Below are 18,909 nucleotides of genomic sequence, written 5' to 3'. Positions count from 1 at the left end.
GTGTGGAAGCAGCCCCTGCTCTTCCCTAGTTATCTAGCTCCTCTCATCCAAACTTCCCAAAGCACTTTAGAAACATTAAGTCCACCGCCGGTATTAAGAGTCATGACTGAGGTCTCTCAGCAGGTCAGTTGCAGAGCTCGGAGAAGACCCTAGCAGTCCCGACTCTCACTTACCAGATGGCACTGCTTCAAAGGCTGGTTGTTCCATTAGTAGGAAGCAGTTCTTGACTGGTTTGCGATGCCCCCATGTGCAACCTGTCACCCTCTCGCCAGTTTTTTTGTCATGATACTGGGGTGGTGGATCAGAACCGGGTCCATTTCTGGTGCCACGTTTGGGCTTTGGGGTGAAATCGGTCACCAGACTGCTCGCTTTATGTGCTTTCCCGTGGCTTTGAGAGGAAAGGCGGTGGAGCTGGAGAAGACCGAATTCTCCCTCACCTGCCCCTGCTCCGTTCGAGGAAAACAGATGGGCTGCCAAAAGAGCCTGCCAGAGACCAGCCAGCAGCTGTTGCCACAAAATGGGTAGCTTGGCAATCTCCTTTCTCCTACCGCCACCGCTGACTTGCACCGCCTCGCTCCATCTGTAGGGACCAGGCACCTCAAGGTCACTGAGATGCTACCACGGGGCTGGATGACAGCTGTGCTGTTCAGACACCGCTGTGACATTCTACAGTCACCTGCTACAAACTGCTCTAGACGGCTGTCGTATTGGAGGGGTTTGGCTAGCTCAGGGCTCGCAGCATGCAGCCAGTCCCCTCTAGAGTCTCGGGTTTGCAGCGAGCAAAAGCGTCGCAGGGATGAAACGAGACTGAGATCTTAGTCCCGTTTCTAGTGGGCAGGTAGCTGCCGCACCATCGCAATGAAATCCAGTTGGACCTCTCGCCATCTCAGCGGAGAGGCCAGAGATGGAGTGGGACACAGACAGTGAGCTCCTCTGACCCAGAGGGCTGAACACTCTGTGTATCGTGGTGAGCCAGTGTGTGGGTACCATGCCCAGATATGCCGGCTCTGTGCAGAGAGGGCTTGTCAGTCTGATGCTTCTCATCAGGGCTAAATTCTCTGGCAAAGTAGGATGGAAGTGAAACGCTGTGACACAAAACAAAAGCCACCTAGCCCCAAAGTGGCATGTAATAGGATTCAAGATGTTGCACTGCCTTCTTCCTTTGACTGGTAAGCTACTTAGAGTGTCTTGTTCATGCTGCCTTGAGTGGTAATTGGCATTGCTCCCTGGCGTGGGGCACAGGGAGGGGACAAAGTCCCGAAGGCTCTAGGGAGGATGGAACAGCTTCTGTGGAAACCATTGCACGCTAATAAATAAGCCAGGCCTGCTGCACCCTTCTGGGCCTGCGATTGCAGGTTATAGCTCCCCGCAGCAAATCCTGCTCCCCCGCAGCAAATCCCGCTCACCCAGCACTAGTGCCCACAACCAGTCGTGCTCGTGCAAGGACAGTGGCTGCTACAGATTTTTTTATGTGCATTTGCTTATGGTGTGGGGGACAGATACAGATGGCACATTTCACCCTTAATGTGAATTCCAGCCTTCCACTGCATGTTTTCAGGTTTAACTTAATATTCTATTCATATAGTTGGTTTTTTGGTTGCTGAGTTTCTAGGGAGACATTTATTTTGGGATTATTTTTTAATTGGGTAGATTTATCGTAAACTCCTCTTCAGTGCAGGTGACTAGACGTGGCTGCATTTTCACCTTCTGCATGTGCAGACGTGCGCGAGACAGTGTTTCAAATTGTTGCACCAATCAGAAATTTGTGTGTGTATTTTAGTGCAATGACTTTCATTTCTTCCTTAACGATGTGTCAGTGCGGCTCCCGCTGTAGGTGCACTGGCCCCTCAGGCACTCGATCAGATGTTTTTGAGGAGCAACATCCATCAGGGCTGTACACATGCCCTATGCCACCTCACGCTCCTGTGTGAGGGCATGAAGACCTGAGAGGTCACGGTCCCTCCGTTCTCTGACTCGGCAGCAACATGGTTCCTGGCGACTGTCCAACCCACTGCTCTTTCGTGAGCTTCAAACTCATTAGTTTTGTAAAGAGACTTGCATCGCTTTCCTCCGTTGTTAATTCTTTGAAACGGGACGTTCCAAAACTAAGAGAAAAAGATCAAGAGACACCCACCCGGGCACAGCAGGGCAGGGTGCTTCATGCTAACTGCCATGGTGGACTCCAAGCCTTCGGGGTTTGGGCTCTACCCGACCTACAACGAACTCATCCCTCTCGTCGATGGCACAGCTGGTGCCCTGTCTGTCTGGGGGAGGGTCGCATCCTTGATAGGTACTTGGTGTGCAAATCATTCTTGTCAAGGATTCGTGCGCCCTGGGACACGTGGCTCAGACTTCACCTGCTCAAGCAGTTGATGCATGTCACCTCAGCCTGGAGGAGACATCCGCCTCCGAGGAACCCATGGGGTGACCCTCAGCAAGTTCTTCTCTGAGCAGATACCGCATCCTGGGGTCTAGCAGTGAGAAGAAAGGCAGGAAGAAAACCCCGTCAAAGTCAGCACTGATGACATTGATGCCAATCACCCAGCACTGGGGCCACCGATGCAGCTGAGTCCAGCAGCCACCTCAACATGTACATGGCGCCACTTGCCAGCTCTGGTTCAGGGCAGTCGATTCTCCAGTGAAACCCCTGGTAGACAAGAAGGTGGAAGTCCTGTATCGTGTCACTAGGAGCTGGCTGACACCCTCAAACACTTGAAAAGGGTTTCCGTTCTCAGTCCCCTCCCCAGCAAAGGTCGTCTTCACAGATGTGTCAGAGACAGGATGGAGAGCTCACTTGCACCACCTGTAGATCTGAGTCACCTGGTTCCCAAACAACAGGGGGCTGCATGTGTACATCCCAGAACTCGGCCATCAGAGTGGCCTGTATGCCGTTCCTGCCTCTTCTCCAAAACTCAGTCGTGGTGATCGTCGCAGACAACGTGATGACCATGTGCTGGATAAACAAGCAAGGGGGTGCCCACTCCTCACCCCTCTGCCTCAAAGCCATCGACTTCTGGAACAGGTGCCATCAGAATAGGGTAACACCAGTGGCCCGTCACCTCCCAGGAATCAGACTTGTGAACAGGCAGTTAGTGACCACCACATATGGTCATTGCACAGACCCATCACAAAAGTGACTTCCAACAGTGGAGACCCCCCCGAGTCAGACTTGTTCGCCACCAAGAGCAACACACATTGTCCGAACTTTGTCTCCGAAAGAGGCCTGAGTCATTCTGAATTTCTTCCTCCTGCAGTGGAACCCAGAGTGTCTTTCTTCCAATTTCCCTGATTTCCAGAGCGACTTCCAGAATCAAAAGAGGCAAAGCCATGACCCTGAGTTGTTTTCTCTGATGGTAAAGCAAAACCCAACAAAGGAATGAGCTCAGACTGGGTACAATTTTCAAAATGTCTTGGGGTCTGACGTTCCATTAACTTAAGTTGAAAATTAGGCTCCTAAGTCATCTACGTGCTTTTGAAAATGTTACCTGCTCTGTGGACTGTGTGAGTAGAACAGGTCAGGAAAGGCACCTGCTCATAAACCTCTTGAGGTTACCCAGGTGTCACGGGATGACGAAGGCCAATTAGGGCATCTACTCTCCCTGCCAATCCTGGGGTGCGCCCTAGTTTTCAGTTGCTTTGCCTGGTCTAGTTTTAATATTTCTAAGGAAAAGGTCCCCACACACACACTCTTTCAGTCTTAGCTGTGTTCTCAGAACTAGCCCCTTGTGTGCGCAGATAGTCTGCCAGCTCTTAGTGGCATGTGTTGGTTTTGTGTGATATGTATTAGTGTGAGAGAGGCTGTTTTTCTCTGTGATAGCTGTCTATTGTTGCAAGACTCTTACCAATACGCCTAGCAGTGGGATGCTCATAACCTTACTTATTATTGGACTTTTGTTAAACCCACAACACCGGTGGCCTCCTGAATAGTGACTCAAAACACATCTGGGCCTGCAGCTGACCAATAACCTTTCTAATATGTCTGCCTTCCCGGGCTCCCGTTCGTGACGGAAGCACACTCAGCATCAGGGCTCTGCTGATGAAAGGAAAGGTGGCTACATGACCACAGGAATAATCCAAGCTGGGTTAAATAACTGTCTGCTCCATACTGTGCGTCTGGAATAAGTACAGGGCCTTGAGATACCATTTGTCCTTTTGGAATGGCTCTAATATAAGGATGCCTCCAGATGCATCTGCTGTTAACACCTTCCTCTTGAGAAGGGAGCAAGAGGAGAGACGTGGGGGTGGGGAGGGAGCAGCGTGAGGGGAAAGGACGGTGAGCATTGGTTAGAGCCGGGAATTGCACAGGCAGGGTAGAGTCTGGCAACAATAGACACAGAGCTCTCCCCATGTACTTCTGGCTTGATCCAGAGCATTCTGCCCTTCCAGTCCTTTGTAGGCGCCGGGAACAAAGGTTCTACCATCATCCCTTTAATGTTGCCTGCAGCTCCAGTCATGCCAAACTGGACTGTTAAGTATCTACATGGGGAACAAGTATTGAATAATGGGCTCTTCAAATAGCAGCGAAAGGGCGAAGGTGATCCAGGGGTTGGAAGTGGAAGCTCGACAAATTCAGACTGGAAATAAGGGGTCAACTTTTAATAGTGAGGGTCATTAACCACTGGAATCATTTTACCAAGGGTCGTGGTGGATTCTCCATCACTGACAATTTTTACAGTCAAGATGGCATGTTTTGCTAAAAGCTCGGCTCTAGGAGTTATCGTGGGGCAGGTCTCTGGCCGGTGTTACGCAGGAGGTCAGACTAGATGATCACAGTGGTCCCTTCTGGCCTTGGAATCTAGGAATCTGTGAACTGCATTGATGGTTTTGTTACTTGACCAAACGTCCACTTGGTAATAGGCAAACTCACTTTTGCTTGACGCCCAAGATTTAGGTTCATCTCTGCAGTGGAGCAAGACTAGTGCACTAAATGTCACTGTAGCCCTTATGCAGTGCTTCGCCCTGTGCAAACATGGATTCTCCCAACCCTCTTAAGAGGAAGGATGGACATTGCCCTCATGTTGCAGATTGGTAAACTGAGGCATGGAAAGGTTAAAGTGGTGTGTCAGTTTGTCAGGAAGAGGGATGGGGTTAAGACTGATTGGAAGCTCTTTGAGGCAGGGGTACCAACTTCTTGCTCTGGGTTTGTACAACTCCTGGCACAATGGGATCTGGACCATGACCGGACTCCTAAGAGCTACAGTGATATCCGTGATTAATAACCATTGTGGCATTCCTGTCTCCCGCTCAGTCTGTGGTACCTTTATCTACTGTGCCTTTGGGGAGGGAAAAACAAAGAGAAAGCCCTATTATTGATCTCCGATAGCTGTGAGGTCATCGAGATTATGATGATTTCACGGCATGAAATTGAGAAGACAGGCTGGGTAGAGATGCATCTTTTGATGGGGAAGTTTCCAATTGGCTTGTGCAGATGGAATTTGCATATTTGGAAATGAGAACTAGAAGGCTGGGTGGGGGTGGGTGGAAATCATGTAAAAGATAAGTCGAGATTCTGGTTCATTTTAAATGATTTTTTAAAAGGTATGGCTAGGGAGCGAGTAGAGGAGTGGAAAGACGACAAATAGTTGATATCCATTCTACCCTGATGACAACTGGTGGGGGTCAGAATGGGGGTTCTGACTCCAGCCTTTTTAAAGCACACGTGGAAGACAACTTAAGCAAGGCTTGACGGGGTTGTGGGTTTGTTGGGTTTCCCTCCCCCCTTCCTTTCTTATTGTCTTTTATGGCAGGGCAGATTTCTTGCTGAGCGTCTCTGTGCTGTGTAGCAGCGACGAAAAGGATTAGCGCAAGCAGAGCATGTAGGCTTTAGAGAACAGAGCAGAGTTTGGTTTCAACATCTAATTCAATTTGTTCTGCCGAGATTGAAATATGAAATGGTTGCCAGTCAAACGTTCAAAGGCGCAGGGGAGGGGGGGAAGGGAGCCTTCTCGCATTTAAATTTTAATGAAAATTAATTTAACCCTTTGATATGTTTTAAAACATGTTATTCCCCATTGGTGTACCGGCTTTTCCTCTTTGAAAGTAACGAAGACTTTCTTTTCCCTTAATGATACTTATCTCATTCAGCAGTTGGCATCGGCCAGTTTTTCAGACAATTTAGTTTCAAACAAATCTCTTTAATGTTGGTGGGGGAAGCTTTTACCTGTATGTACATATATAATATATGTATGCGTGTATGTACGTATGTGTGTATTGTTATGGAGGCGCTGATCACAGCTACGCAGTTTTGTGTGTGTGTGTGTGTGTGAGAGAGAGAGAGAGAGAGAGAGAGAGAAAATATTATGGAGGTGCTGATCACAGCTCCATGGTACAATTTGAGTTGATTTTTACTCTTCGAGCAAGGATTCAACTTCTTTGTTATGTAAGAAGAACACCATGAAGTCTGCCCCTGAAATTACAGCACTTACTCAAAAGGGATTTTCTGACAACGTACAAGTATATCCATTAATTAGTTTGAATTGAAATGAAATTGTAAATGTGTCCTTTAAGAAATTTAGCACCCATCGTAAGACCTTTTTTGGTCTCAAATGAACCTAATGATGGAATAACACAAACTCTTCTCATTTCCCTTATCGTTAATTCCCCAAATATCCCTATATTGATTTTTAGCCTTACGTGTATTCTCACCATGACCTCCATCTTAATGTGTTGGTTTTGGCTGGGAATTATTAGTATTATTTATTATTTGTTTTACGGTGGTACCTAGCGGCCCCCGTCATGGATCACAGAACAAATAAATATATATTTAAATGAAGTGTTGTCAGTCAGATCCTCCGGTGGAGTAAATTGGCATAGGTCCATTGAATTCTGCTGATTTACCCCAGCTAAGAAGTGTGTTGGGAAGAAGAGAACTGGAGACCAAAGACCACGGAGAGGGCGGTGACAACAGGGACAGGGTTTTATTAGAATCGAGCCTTTTACTGAGTTAGATAAAGTAATATGGTTTCATGTAACTGAGCTTTAATGCATAGCTGCCCATTGCCAAAGGCCTCAGTGGCAGCAGTACCTACTATGGGACAACAATAATACCGGCTTAATACAGACCGTAATAAACCTATCAGCCGAGATTTTCAACAGTGATTTTGAGTGCCCCTATTTTTGGGACATCTTAAAGGGTTACGAATTTTAAGTGCTCAGCACTTCCTGAAAATCAACTTAAATTGGGCATCCAAAATCACAAGCCACTTTTGGAAAATTTTGGCCAGGGTCTGTGGGGTTTCTCTGATCCATCCCATACCCCAGACAGAAGGGAAACCACAGGGGATAGCCTGCAATCCGCATGTAGATGTTAAACTAGCATCCAGGCCTGCTGTGCTGTTGTTTCCCATGCTGTACCCTGGTGTGACGACGAGGGCTTTTATTCATTTTGTGTTGCATGCGGGTCTTACTGTCCTATACTAATCCTGCGTGTACCTCAGTTTCCCTGTGTACTGCACCAATATTTCGGTGGTGGGAATTGGGGGGGTGATTTTTTGCTGAGGCCCTCGGGGCAGGTGAGGCTGCCCAGCTGTCTGCACATAGGCTATGGCCGGTGCCTTTCATAACCTGAGACACCCAGGAGGGGGATGCAACCAGGTGACACGTTTTGCCCAGGAAGCAGGACAGAGACGAGGAGGAGGAGCGGTGGGCGTGTTGGAGGTCAGGTGGCTGGAAGCTGGGCAGTCTGCTTGCAGGGACTGGAAGAGGGGAATTCCAGGGCGTCTGGCACAGGACTCACCAAGATGGACTTGGCTGAAAGTCATTGATTTCTGTGCTAACAAGTTCTGTTCTATACTGTGTTCCTGCTGGCTGAGAGTCACTGCGGAGTTGGGGTGCAGGGCCCTCTGGCTTCCCCAGGAGCCCTGCCCAGGCAGACTCGCTGCAGGAAGCGCCCGTGAGGAAGGGGATGCTCAATGCTCTGAGGTCAGACCCAGCAAGGTCGAAGCTGTGTAAGCGTCTTGCCCTAGCGACAGTCTGCTCAGAGAGAGGAGGCTCCCCCAGAGTCCTGACTGGCTTCGTATGGAGTAGTTCCAGAGCATCGCCCGGTGACTCCGTGACACCTTGTATTGCTGCCTACTCAAGAACGCTTGATGATCTCTGTGTGTGTTTGTGTGTGTGTCCCCTTGCATCACTCTGGTACCTAGGTTCAGGTGATTTCTTCCTGTCTCTACTGCATTTGCCCTGGCCGGAGCATACGTTGTGGGTTTTGGCTGCTCTGGGCTCTATTCCAGCTGTACCTTTACAGAAGGGAGAACCTGATAACCCAGCACCTGTTTGGCTAACTGAATAAAGGCCTGTGACATACTGGGGCACAATCCAGACCGGCGGAGGGCTGTGTCATCCCTGCCCTGCAACCTTGGATGTCTTACAATACCTTGCTATAGTAGCTCCCACCTGGGCCGCTTACAAACAGCCTTCCAGCGTGCAAGCCACACCCTGAGTGTCTGTATGTAACTGCAGCTTGCCGGTTACACTCTGTCTCTCACCAGCCTGGGTTATACTGCAGGGTGGCCCCAGCACACCCCTAGTCCCGGATCTTCTCCCAGAAATGTGTGTCCTGGACTGCCCAGCCCTCACCTGGACAGGGCAAATATTTTAAGTCTGTTATTCCTTTAAGGCAATCCTATACCAGCTTATTATCTTAACGAGAGTTACCCAGACACTTCAACTTAAACCCCCTGGATTAGATAAAACAGTAAAAGAAGTTTATTAACTACACAAAGATTTTAAGTGAGTACAAGTCATGAGGCATAAAAGTCAGAAATGGTTACAAGAAAAATAAAGATAAAAGGCTTTTTAGTATCTACTTAAAATCTCATTTCCAAAGCAAACTGTCACACCTCCTGCTCCAGCAAATTACTGACCAAACCTTCAGGTCAGGACCCCGCCCCCAGAGTTCAGGGGCAGTTTCCTTTTGTCTTCTTAGATGCAGAAATGAGGTGAGCAGGGAGAGAAAGAGGGGTGGCTTGGGGTGTTTGCCTCTTTTTATAGTTTCCATCCCCTTTTGAAAAACATTTCCATCTGGAAACTAGGGGACAGAGTCTGTGTGGAAGGATGTTCCCTGCTGGGTTTTTTCCCCCGTCTGAGCCTCCTTGGTTTTGCCTTCCTGCTTGTTAACTCTGATTACTGCTTACATGCAAATTAAGGCCAACATGCGCTCTTTTGTTCGAGACCGGCCTTTTGGACCAGTTTGGTGCTATGTGGATCTTGAACATGCACTCTTAGCATCAGGCTGGGGAATCTTATAACTTCATATACAGTGTTGCCACACCTATTTGATCAGGACAATACTGAGCCGCAAATTATGAGTTTTCAAATGAAACCTTACAAGAAATACCTGGTACAAAGATATTACAGTATTGTGTAGGCAGTGAATTCAGGGGTGTATTCTGTCACAAGACCCTACCTACACCTCTAGGCAGAATTCAAAGAAACCAGTGCAGCAGACACGGTGAACGTTGTTTCCCTGCCCTTTGCTGGGGATGAAGGAAGAACTTGCAGCTTGCCGCGTTGTTGCAGCACACTCACTGCCTTCCCACGTCCGAGCGCCAGCCAGCTGCTGAATCCTTGCAAGGGTGTGTGTAAGCTCTTTAGTCCTGTGGGTCGGTGCCGATGGTCATTCTCCTCTGTGTTACTCCTCTGTAACCCTGCCTGCTCTGCTCAACAACCCACAAAGGAAAAGGTGGCCACATCACTCCCTGCGACTTAGCCCTTTTTGCACTTCTCTGAGCGGCACGCACATCCCATGCATTCTCTCTTCCATTTTGGATACCGCTGGATTCTCAAAGCAATTGCAAACCATGTGCCAGATTTTCCGAAGAGGATGCCTCCTGTTGAGGTGTGCAAATTGCCCAATCTGTAGGTGCAGATGTAGGGGTCCAGCCCAGGTCCCCAGTCTGTCAGGTTCCCTGTAGCTGCACAATAATTGCAAGTTGAAGTAGGCAACTTGGTGTTTCAGTTGAAGTTACCAAAGTCTCTCAAAGGTCAGCTATGGAAGAGCCTGCGGTATTCCCCACCCATGAGCGAGCTCTAGTTTAGAATAATACTAATAATGCCTGACTTCACCAGTAGATCTCAAAGCACTTTACAGACGAGGTCTGGATTGTCATCCCCATTTTTACAGATGAGGAAACTGAGGCACAGGGAGGTGAAGTGACTTGCCCAAGGTCACTCGGCAGGCTGCTGGAAGAGCTAGGAATAGAGCGCAAGTCTCCTGAGTCTAGTCCAACGCTTTATCCATTAGGCCACACTGCCTCCCTCATTCCCTTTGACTGCAAGGGCAGCTAGGAAATGTGGCGGTAGTCAAGTTGCTTAACCTCGTTGTCTCAGTTTCCCCATCTATAAAATACCTTGTGTGTCTCCGGCTGGAAACGGCTGCATGCAGTAAGTGCCAGTGATTATTATTGTGCGGTCCACAGTACAAGTCCCCGTTGTTTGTGCAGGTGCGCTGTGATTTCTTTGGGTTTTTTTTTTTTTTTTTTTATGTAGCGTTTTGGACTCTTTCCTTAGCTAGTAATTACGTTCTTTCATCATTATTTATGCCCTTTAAATTTTAAAAACCCTCTGCCTACCCTGCTGGAGAACCTGGCATCAATTATAGAAGATTGCATGGCAGCCCGAAACTACTCCTGCCTTGTCGGACTTTCACTCTCCGTGTCATAAGCCAGTGCTGTGTGCATTGGGCTGGAATGTGTTCCTAAGCCTCCTGCACCCAGCAGTCAAAATGCTCCAATTTTCTGAGCTCCTGGGTGGTGTTGGCTCTCTGTCCCGTAACCTCCAGTTTCCATTCCTGCTCCGGTTTAAAGCATCCCTCACCTCACCCCCTCCGTGCCTGCAGGTAACACAATGCTAGCGTCCACCTGCATACTGTGTCCCATCTAAGTGAACATCAGTGCTGATTGGGGCAGATCCAGGTATGCTGGTTAAAAAGTAAATTAGGGCTGTGAAAAGCCACTGTCCAGATTTTCCTTCTATGGTGTGTGTGTGTGTGTGTGTGTGTGTGTGTGTGTGTGTGTGTGTGTGTGTGTGTGAGAGAGAGAGAGTGATACACACTGCCTCCTGTTTTCCCTAAATATATGCATTCGAGAGGGAGAAAAATCGCATGGCAGAGACTGAGATTTCAGATTTATCCATTCATGAATAATAATCAGGCTCAGTAATTCACAGTAAATGGGTATCCAAATTGGCTAATAAGGAAGGCTTTCACCCCAAACTGGAACTAGGAGAGAGGTAGTGAGAATATCAACAAACGTTGGCTGAGGCATATGTGTACACGATGTGACCTGAATCGGTGAAATATGCAAACCAGTGCCGTACGCGGACGAAATAACATAAAAATCTGTCAGCAAGGCATGGAAATGGAAGGGGCGAGTGTGGAAGGCAGACATCTTAACATCCCTCCTGAGGGCATTGGCAGCAAGTGCCTTCGGTACTTGACTTCAGCATCTGCGCCGGAGCTGGTGCAGTAGCTCCATGCGTTCTAGAGTGAGCTCTCGAATTGAGCTGCCGTTCTCTGTGGTGAGGTTAGGAGCCTTGGTGGAGGGGCAGGGAGAGGTAGGAAATGGCCCCGTGGCTCTCTCCAAGTATATTTGAGCCAGCCTTTGTTGTTCCTCGGGAATGAACGAATACCCCAAACCAAACTGAGCGAGAGGTCTCCAGCTCTTTAAATGATCCGGCATTCTCTGGGAGGTCGAGCTAAATGGTTCCTTCTGGACTTAACACCTATGAAGTGATGGTTTTGCTGAATTCAGTGCGCATGTGTTTTTGGGGCAGGGAGGAAGGTGTTCTAACCTGACCAGTAGAATCTGCCAGGCTCTTCAAAAAGCCCAACTTTGGGGTGAGTGCCTCAGCAGTCCGTTCAGGGAGTAGCGGACACATCCTGTACTGTGTGCTGGGTTGCCCTTGGTAGTGACGCTGGCTCTCCAGCTAGAGTTGAGGCCATGTACACACCCAGTCGATCCAGAGGAAAGGAATGGCGACCAGACTCTTATCCCTTTGTGGTACAGTTGTTACTATTCGCCTTGAGTTGTCTAGCTCCCAGAGAAACACTGATCTGTTGGGCCTACGGAACTCTGAGTCGGTACAGAAGATATTCAGTAATCTAGGAACCTCTGTCTCTCCTAAACCCACCATATAGTCCTCCTAGGCTAGGCCAGAATTATCTGAACTATGAACTGTGGAGTAAAGGTTGAAAAGGGCTCGTTCTCTTCCCCATGTCACACCAGAAGATAACGAAATATTGGAACTCCAGAACCTTTGACCTCCACTGTCCCCCTCAGCCATGAATTCTCCTTTCTTCTTGTCATTACCTTCACCAGCCAGAGAGAGAATAAAGGAGTTGGGAGCACAAGGCTGTAATTCACACAAGAGGCTGTGAGGGCATCAAACCATGGCAGTGCAGCTTGAGATGATGGTGTGCAGCAGCAGAATGCGAGAGTGTATGGCTGCCTCTCAGTACCCTCCTACTGTTCTGCAGGTCTACTGCATGTGTCACAAGTGATGGAGCAGTCCCCATCAGTTCACTATAATGCTCTAAGACTGGGGCACCAGGTTGAACAAAGGTACTGTGTAAATGATTGCACACAGCACTGCTTATAAACATAAATGTGTCATTGGAAAGATGAGCAAGCGGAGCTGAGATGAGGTATACATATAATAGGGAATTGTGCCCAGAAAGGCTTGTTTGTTGCCCGTGTACTCTGTTATAATAAAGGAGGGCACTCAATGGCAATAAATATAAAACTAATAATTGCATATAAAACTCTTTCCCTTTTTAACTTGTGGAACTCACTGAGGCAGGATACTGCTGAGTCAAACCTCTTGGTGACATTTTTAATAAAAGATTAGACCTGTGAATAAGACTAGCATGTGGCTTTTCACAGGGATGCAATCAGATGAGCTTTCATCCTCATCCCAGACTATAAAACCATCAACGGACTGAGTTTAGGAAGGAACTTCCTCCCTTGGTACATTGTGGCACATGGGAGTGTATTTATAGGAGGTGTTGGGAAATTTCTCTGATACATTTTTCATTGGCTGCTGTTGGAGACAGCCACAATGTTAGATTGAAGCCCTGCTGCATTATCTTTTGTCAAGCCGTGATGGCAAGAACCAAAGGGTGCAGGAAGTGAAGAGTTTGAGGGTTGTAAGAGGAGGGGAGTGGATGATGTACAATAGGATGAAACAGAGTCCTTGAAAAAAACAATGGGTTTTATTATATCCGCCTGTTCCAGGACATACAACGACCTCTGACTGGCAGGGACTAGGGCAGAACTTCCTCCATAGGCAGGATTTTCCGCAGTTGTCTCCTGCAAGGTTTCTGGGACTGTGCTCTGAAAGAGCTGGTCCTGGCCACTGTCAGGCCGGAGACTGCACTGGACTGATCCCATGTGGCAATCGGTATGTTCCTGGAACTGCAGGAAGAGGCTGGAGGATCACTCCTGCTTAGTCACACCTAAACATGCATCCTGAGCCCTTATTCCATGGCTGCAAGTCATGCTGCCATTGTCTCCCTGTATGAATATTTCTTAAGGAGGTCAAGGTCCCAGTTCAGTGCAGCACTTTCTTAAGCACACGCTCAAATCTTTTTGAAGTCAGTGCGACTCTAGCATGTAGTTAAAGTTAAGCATGTTTTTAAGGGTAACATTTTCTAAAATACCTAAGTGACTTAGGAGCTTAAGACCTATTTTTAAAAGTGACGCAGGTACTTATGAGCCTACGGGAAAGTCTACACTACGAAATTGTTTTGCATGGCCATCCTAGCTCCTTTTGTTGACTGTGAGCGACCTAAGTGCTACGCCTCTCCTGCAATTAAGTCGATTTAATGTGGGGCTTACATTGGTGGGAGCAACATTGTAGTGCAGATCAGGCCTGAGTCTTATTCAGATTCCAAGAGTCTTTCAGTAGAGCTTAAACTCCTAAATCACCTACATCCTTTTGAAAACTTTATCCCGAGTGTTTTGCTCAACTGAAGCCTAAAAGACTTCAAATGCAGAGTATATTCCATTGGCCGGCTCCTTTGCAATTCTAGAAAGCATCTCCCAGGGACCAGGGCCTGGTCTGATAGATCATCAATGGGATATCGCAGCAAGTGGCTTGGTTCTTTCACTCGCTGTGCGCATGTGGGTGTGTATATGGGGCCAGATCCATATTTTATCTATTCCCAAGGGAAAAATTCATTGAGTTAAAGTTGTAAATATTTATCAATAACTTACAGGGAGGGGAAAAAAACCCTTAGTGGAATGTTGTAGTTTAAAAACACAAATGGCTGAAAGCCAAGAAATTCAAAGTTAAAGTTCTACTGAAAAAAGGGAAGGAACTATGGAAACTGCAGAGATAAAATACCCCCCACAACCTTAGCTCTGCCCTCATCTACCTGCCAGCATGTGTGCTTGGCATGTTTGCTTATATGTCCTTCAGTGTAAATCACAATAAAAAAGACACCTTTGCAACGTTCTAGGTGCCCTAACACAAAATTAATGCTATTTAAATGTTTATAACAGAACTAAAATCCTGCTGTTGGCTAGCAAAAATAGCCCCAACTCTCATCTGCTCTGTTGTTGGGCAGCATTTCACAGCTGTTAAATTACTTTTTAGATTAAAGCAAAACCTAGACCAACGTTAACAGTCCCCTTAGGTCATTTACGTAGGGCATTTCTATGGGCCGAGATCAACAGAATGCCGTTTGGCTCAGTTACCACTGATATAACGGTCGCGCCATCCTACGGTGAGATTTGGCAAGATTGCTACACAAAAGTGTGTCTCTTCTTTTCAAATGTAATTTTCTTCTGTTCTTGTGTTTCTGTAACAAGCTGAATCTTACAAAACTTAGCCCACAGGAGGGATCGAGGAAGAGGACTGTTTTTCTAAGACTTAGATTTTTTTAGTATTTTGGGAATTCTTTGTCGCATATAGTAGGACTGCTCTGCCCTGGGATCTGTCTGATGGGTCAGCTGCACCCACACTAAAATTCTTGGTGTTTTGGTGCCCAAATTGTCCCCTCTGTATAAGCCCAGTTCCCCTAGATTGTGTCGTCTTTGCCACAGCACCCAGCCTCTGCTATTTGACAGTCCTACACCTTCACCTCCTCAGTCTTTACCTCTCCTCACACTTTTCCTTCTTCCTTGCTGGCAGTCCGGAAACAGATGTGAGCCACAGGGTTTAGAGAGTGGGCAATGATATCCTTTAAACACACACAACGTGGGCGAAGTGAATGCAACTAGACACACACCCCTGTGATTTTTGGTGACCTAAAATAACTTGCACACACTCTTGTGAATCAATCAGTTCTTTGTTATATCTTGAACGTGGCGTGAATAAGCAGCTATGAATTATAGGGTTGTTATGACAGAACAAGGAGCAATGGTCTCAAGTTGCATTGGGGGAGGTTTAGTTTGGATATTAGGAAAAACTTTTTCACCAGGCAGGTGGTGAAGCACTGGAATGGGTTACCTAGGGAGGTGGTGGAATCTCCTTCCTTAGAGGTTTTTAAGGCCCGGCTTGACAAAGCCCTGGCTGGGATGATTTAGTTGGGGATTGGTCCTGCTTTGAGCAGGGGGTTGGGCTAGATACCTCCTGAGGTCCCTTCCAAGCCTGAGATTCTATGATTCTGTTCCATCAAAGGGAGTCGGGTGATTGCCATAAACTTGAGTGAAGTTTGGTTCAGCAGATCCCTGATCTGAAACGCATTGATCCCAGTGTACCCCGAGAGAGAGGATGATGTTTCAGTTAGGAGTCCTGGGTCCTATGCCCAACAGTGCTACAGGTTTCTTGGGTCAAATTCTGCTCTTAAACGTGTGTGAGCCTGGAATGATTCACAAGGCGAGAGTGGCAGCTTCTGGGGTTATGCTAGTAGTAGATGAGAATAGAATGTGACTCCATGGGGGACCTTGGCTGAAAGCTTCGGTGATGCACTAAGATCACCAGTGATGGACATACGCTGAATATCCAGCCAGACCACCTTAAGGCCCTAGCTAGAGATCGCTCCAGGTGATGTTCAGTCTGCAAGGAGCTATGCCCCTTAGGCCTTTGCTGTGGTGATGATGATGGGACCTTGGCCAAGCCACTTAAATCAACACTTTCAAAACTGAATGCCTGACGATGGGCACCTGAATCAGTTGAGCCTGCTGAGCTTCCACAGGTCCCATCGAAGCCACTGGGTGCTGTGGACAATCAAGACACTTGATTTAGGTGCTTAACTTCAAGTACCCACATTCAAGCCAAACGTTCCAACCTTCCTGCGTCTCCATTTCCCCATCTGTAAAATGGAGTTTATCCCGCTCAGGGATGTTGTGTGGCTCAAAGGCTGCAAGGTGCTGAGTTCTGGCCCAGATCCAGCCAAGCTCCGAAGCGTGTGCTTAAATGTAAGCCCATGAGGAATCCCACCGACGTCAAAGGGGATAAGCACGTGCGTAAGTGCTTCGCTGCATCTTGCAGGATAGAGCACCAGTTAGTCCCAAGTTTGAGTCAAGACCCTAAAATGGAAGCTACTACAACGTGGGTTGAAGTGGAGTTACTTAGGATGGAGCCAGGCGTGAGTGAGAACAGAGTTTGGCTCCGGAAGTCTATAACAGAGCCAAGAACTGAGCCCAGTAAACCCTGTTCCCCAGTTCTGTGCTTTACCTGTCCTCTGGCTTTGGGTCTATAACTGGGTGACTGAAAGCTGGTGACCCTTTCATAAGACTCTGCATTACAAGCCTCATCTTGCTCTCCACTGAACTGCCGTGTCAGTGGAGGGTATCCTGGGTAGTGAGTAAAGAAAAGGAGTAAATCCGCTCCTACTCGCTCAGTCAGGTCGGTGTCACTCATGCAGCAGTTTTCCCTGGATTACCGCACTCAGGAGTTATTACTGGGTTTGCTCACTGAGACCCCTTGGGCTCCATGCAACCAACCCCCTGCATCCATGCTCATCCCCTTCAGATGCAGTGGGGCTGCATCTGAGCATAAGGGGACGCCTAGGTGGTGTGCATCGCAGGATCGGGGCCTGGGTCTTCCATGACAGCCCGAGTAGACCTTGGTTTTGTATCATGTGAGGCAAATTAAACTGCAGATGCTTTGTTTTGGTTTGTTCTTTTCTCCCGGGAGCCTGAGGGGTGGGATAAGAGGCCGTTGTTTAAAAGTGATTCTAAGAACGTAGCAAGGGACTAAATGAGAAAATCCCGATTTGCCAGCCACTGAGACGGGGCCTAGGGCTCGCTGAGGGTCAGCTAGAGAGAGCCTGGATGTGAGCTATGTGTTCTTCCGCCAGTAGGTGAAATGGCACTGGGATTTGGGGAGCCCAGGGACTGTCGTTCTACTGCCAAGCAGTCGTCTTTCTAGCCACGTGGAAAATAACCGCGCAGGTTTCACTCACTCCAGGCATCCAGGTTTTAAAAATCAAAAACGGGAAGTTTAAAAAAAGAAATCTGTGTTTAAACTGCTGTGTCTTGAGTCCCTCGCGAGAGGCAGTGGCTGCGTTTGCATTAGATAAAGGCAGGAGCGAGGGGGGATGATCGCAGACAGGGTGGCTGAAAGCAAGAACGTTGGACTTAGTTAGAATTCAGCCGTTAGATCTTTCCTTTCTCTCTGATGGCTGAGTGTGATTGACACTTACAAATTACCCAGCCAAAAGTGTCGAGTCTTTGACCCCTGAGTAACATCTTCGGCAAGCCTGAGATTTGCCAGCATTTTGTCATCTAATTACTACAAATCCCTTGAAAATTCACTGGCTGGTGAATTTTTAATGCGGGGCAATTTCAATGTGATGCATTGCCCAGATGGGTACGCGCGTGTGCGCTTTCACTCCCTCCCCCTTCTTTCTCATTCTCTCTCTCCTCCTCCATCCCTTTTGCTTACCTTTATTTTGTGTGGATTAAAACTTTTCCCTAGAATTGGGGAGCAGCAGTGTTCATGTTTAATGGGCATTTCACTTAGTGGGCGTGGCTTTGGAAACTTCACTGAGGGGGTCCGTGTTTCTTTGCCCCCAGCAGAAGGGCTGGCTGCTTTCAGGTGCATTGGTCTGGTCACTTTCAGCCTCCCCCCACCTCCACCCTGCTGATGCTATTTGCACATTGGCCTCTGCTGTGTGTGTATTTGGTGGCAGGACATTCTGTCCTGCTTTCTAAACAGTGATGAAAGGTAACAATGCTACATGGGTTTTTTGTTTTGTTTTTTCTGTTCCTTCAGGTCGTCTGCTGATGGACACAGAGAGAGCGAGTGGCATCCATCCACCTCTGTATTCTGCAACCAAGAAGATTTGTTGCCATCTGAACCTGCTACACCAGGCCTTTAAACCAGAGGACCAATTCTTGCTTCAGACACAGGTCTGGTAGCCAGGCTTTTTAAACCCAAAAGGGAAATGCACCTTGAATCTGCAGGTGGAAGACGAGCCTTTTTCATCTGCGAGCAACGCATGCCAGTCCACGTGCACCTGTGGAAGGCCCCGTTAAACCAGAGAAGGATTTCAGGCTAGAACATTAACTCCTTCACCTCAGCGAGGCGCACCCCCACCAGCATTGCAATCTGGGGAGCTGGCCCTTCAGCTGGAGAACGCTACCCCTCAAGGGAACATCAGTCGCTCACTTTTGTAACCGATTGTTCCCACTGCTTGAATAATTTAAAAAACATCCGTGTACATTTAAAAAAAAAAAAATTCAAGACTGTTACTAAAAGCAGGTGAATCCCTTTTTATTTCTATTAACCACAACTGGGTGTTTATCCGAGCCCACGAGGAAGGTGAAAATATTAGTGTTCATCTCTGAGCCTGTCATTTCTGTCCACGCTCGCAGCCAGCAGTGGCCCTTCCCTTCCCCGGTTTCAAAAGAAAAGAGGCTTTTGCTTTTCAACCGGGGGTAGTGGTTTACATATGTACACGGCTGATAAAGTATTTCACTTCGCCCCCTTCCCCCTGGGAATTGCTGTCTTACGGCAAAACTG

The 18,909-nt window shown here is 47.8% G+C and overlaps 1 protein-coding gene across 1 annotated transcript in view; it reads left to right on the top strand.

Annotated features, from left to right (window-relative positions):
- The window catches only part of RBM19 (RNA binding motif protein 19), a 118,714-nt gene extending 100,070 nt beyond the window's left edge, over positions 1-18,644 (top strand). The window contains exon 25 of the mRNA XM_024108092.3: positions 18,160-18,644. The gene's annotated coding sequence lies outside the window, so the exon portion shown is untranslated. The remainder of the gene's footprint in view (positions 1-18,159) is intronic.
- The last annotated feature ends 265 nt before the right edge of the window (positions 18,645-18,909 follow it).

Source organism: Chrysemys picta, chromosome 15 (assembly GCF_011386835.1).
Source record: "Chrysemys picta bellii isolate R12L10 chromosome 15, ASM1138683v2, whole genome shotgun sequence".
In the NCBI taxonomy this organism is placed as follows: Eukaryota; Metazoa; Chordata; order Testudines; family Emydidae; genus Chrysemys; species Chrysemys picta.
Note: the sequence above shows the minus strand (reverse complement) of the source record. Positions and strands in the feature narration are given on the sequence as shown.